The 3,505-nt window shown below is 31.3% G+C and overlaps 1 protein-coding gene and 1 long non-coding RNA gene across 4 annotated transcripts in view; one reads left to right on the forward strand and one right to left on the reverse strand.

Annotated features, from left to right (window-relative positions):
- Positions 1-3,505, reverse strand: part of LOC136795095 (uncharacterized) — a 219,299-nt gene that overhangs the window by 72,079 nt on the left and 143,715 nt on the right. The gene's annotated exons all lie outside the window — the stretch shown is intronic.
- The window catches only part of LOC106679083 (major facilitator superfamily domain-containing protein 12), a 214,742-nt gene that overhangs the window by 41,479 nt on the left and 169,758 nt on the right, over positions 1-3,505 (forward strand). The gene's annotated exons all lie outside the window — the stretch shown is intronic.

Raw genomic sequence — 3,505 nt, forward strand, 5'->3', positions numbered from 1 at the left:
AATAGTTTTCATGAAAGTTGCTAATGTAAATTGATTTATAGTTGTTGTTGTTATATTAATATGTGAATATCATAAAAACTACTACCCCTACGAAGATAAGTATCATAAACTACTTTATAGTAAGTTAAATTTCCTTTATTTTGAGTGTTGGCAGACATATGTGCGTCTTATGGATCTAGAGATATATTTTTTCAAAAATCCAACATTTTATAGGAACAACGAGAAATTAACATTTGGTGAGTTTATTTTGTCAAATATAAAAACTACTTGTACTAGAAAGATAAACATTATTAACTATTTTATAGTAAATATAACTAGCTTTAATTTGACCGCTGGCAGACATCTGCACGTCAAATGGTTTCTGAAATGAAGTTTTTCATAAATCAGACTTATTGTCCCAACAACTATAAATCAATTTATTTTAGCATATATCATGAGAACTACTATTCCTACGAAGGTAAAGGTCATAAACTTCTTTATAGTCCATTATAGCTTTAATTTGATTGCTAATAGTACGTCACATAGTTCCTGAGATATAGATTTCTGAAAATAAATTAACTAACTACTAATCTTTCAGTAATTTTTTAAGAAATTTTGCTTTTTAAAAATCTATATCTCGAGAACGATTGGATGTAAATAGCTCTTTTAAGGCTAATATTTCAGCAAATTTACTCTTCTTTAAATAAAGTACTTTTAGGTTTTCTAGTGTTATTGGTAGTTTTTAAGATATAGAGCTCCGAATGAAAAATGAGTGTTTTTTAAGGTTTTGAAATAGCCGCCATTTTTTATTCCGCCTACCTGTACTTGGCAGACTCATCAATTTTGACTATTAATTATACATAGTTTTCATTAAAGTAATCAAAAATTTGGGTGAGATAACTGACTTTTTTTCTTCCCGGCTCTTGTACTAATTGGTCATAAGTGCCTGACCAAATTGCCAAACTCGTAGAACACAACTTATATTGAAGTACAGATCTTAATAAAGTGTATAGAAAACTTGATTTTATTTCCCAACAAGTTTTTTGTTCTTTTTATATTAAAATGTTGAGGTGATTTTTATAAACTTCCTTTAGAGTATTATCAATATTCTATATTTGCTTTTACGACCTTTCGGGTTTCCCTATCTTCAAGTACTATTATGCTGGAATATAATTTCTTGTAATTTTCTCTAAAATTCTGCTCCTAGCTTTTTCTTATGGTGTTTACTCAATTCCATATTTTGTTTTTATTCTTGATATTATTTCCTAGAAAGTTGTTTGTTCTTTTTATATTAAGATGTTGAGATAAAAAATAAACTTTCTTTAGGATATTATCAATATTCTATATTTTCTAGTACAACGTTTCTTTTTTTGAAATTTTGTTTTATAGTTATTATTATTATTATTAATTTGGCACTACAGCTCGATGTTGAGTCCTGGCCTCCTGCATCAGCCTTCACCAATCATTACGATCTTGTGCGGCCGCCATCCAGTTCCTCACTCCCATCATGGTCCTGGCATCACCACTCACACAGTCAATCCATCGAAGACGAGGTCTTCCTCTGCGTCTTGTTCAATGATGTACCTCAGTCACTATTTTCCTTGGCAGATCAGTCTTAGCAAGCCGAGTATCATGCCCAGCCCACCTCAATCTACTGAGCCTCACCAACTGGACAACGTCTGGTTCCTTATATAAAACTTTGAGCTCCTGGTTTGTTCGACGTCTCCATATCTGGTCAACCTTGACAGCTCCAAATATTTTACGGAGAATCTTCCTCTCCAAGACCATTAAGTTGTGCTCACCAGCCTTAAGAGATAGTCCACGTTTCCGATCCATACAGAAGAATTGGCCAAATAATTATTTTATACAAATAAATTTTGGTGTCCTTAGGCAAGGCACGGCTCCTAAAATAGGGACTGAGGCTATAATAACAGTGGTTGGCACATAGGATAGCACTCTGTTTTATAGTTACATAATTAAAAATAACAACACAGCAACTTTCCGAAATATTGCAAACAGGCAAAAAAAAATCAATAAACTTTGTCAGCAACCTTTTTTAAATTGTATCAATGAAACGAAATCGTCCATTTATATCCTCAGAAATCAGCATAACAATAGGATATTGTTTCAACTTTTCATTAGTTACTAATGAGGAAAAAAAATTGTAGTTAATCTTCATTTGTCTGATACTCAGATTCTTATATTTTTTCAAAACAAATTAATTATATAGATTTATTTAGTATTTTCTTGTTAAGATTCTTAATCCTTGGCGTTTAAAAATCTAGGGTAATCGCTTTCGGTGTAACCAAGCATTGTTATTTTCATGGGATTATTTAGATTTAGATATTTGTTTTATTCTATCATACCTTTCTTTGTAGCACATGTCAAACAATGAGTATAGCGTAGTTTATCTTTTTTTAGTATTAATTTGTTTGGGATTTCTTTTACGGAAACTACTATCAAGTTAATGTCTCCAACATTTAGGGAAGGGATCCTACGACCATATTACATAAGATGTATATGGATTTCAGATGGATTACTTTCTTACTTTAGTACAAGAGTCGGGAAGAAAAAAAGGCAGTTATATCACCCCAATTATTGATTACTTTAATGAAAAGTATGTATAATTACTAGTCAAAACTGATGAGTGTCTGTTGGCATTAATCTGAGTGCTGACAGACGTCTGTACGTCCTATGGTTTCTGAAATAAAGGTTTTTATAAATCAATCTTATTGTCTGAACAACAATAAATCAATTTATTTCACCAAATATCATGAAAACTACTACTCCTACGACGATAAACGTACGAATTGCTTCATAGCCCATTAAACTAGCTTTAATTTCAGTACTAACAGACATCTGTACGTCAAATGGTTTTTGAGATATAGATTTTTCAAAATAAATTCACTAACTACTGATCTTTCAGTACGTTCTGTACAACATTTTTATGAAATATTGCTTTAAAAAGCTATATCTCGAGAGCTATTGAACGTAAATAGCTCTTTTAAGGCTAATATTTTAGCAAATTTACTTTACTTTAAATAATGTTCCCTTAGGGTTTCTATTGTTGTGGGTAGTTTTGTAGATATAGAGCTCCGAATGAAAAATTAATTGTTTTAAACGTTTTAAAACAGCCGCCGTTTTTAAATCCCCCCCCCCACGTATACTTGGCAGACTCATCGATTTTGACTTGTAATTATACTTAGTTTTCATTAAAGTAATCAAAAATTGGGATGAAATAACTGACTTTTTTCTCCTCTTGTACTTCTTTAAGTTACATGTAAATGAGCTGATGGTGAAGATGAAATGTTGCTTTTTTAAAAAGCTATATCTCGAAAACTATTTAACGTAAATGATTTTATTAGAGCTCATTTTTCAGCAAATTTACTCTTTAAATGACGTTCTCTTAGGTTTTCTTGTGTTGTTCCTACTTTTTAAGATATAGAGCTCCGAATGAATTTTTTTTTTTATCGCTTTGAATCGGCCGCCATTTTTTATTCCCCCTAGCTACACTTGGCAGACTCAT

The sequence above is a fragment of the Halyomorpha halys genome, unplaced genomic scaffold, assembly GCF_000696795.3.
Source record: "Halyomorpha halys isolate HHAL.00 unplaced genomic scaffold, Hhal_1.1 Scaffold176.1, whole genome shotgun sequence".
Taxonomy (NCBI): Eukaryota; Metazoa; Arthropoda; class Insecta; order Hemiptera; family Pentatomidae; genus Halyomorpha; species Halyomorpha halys.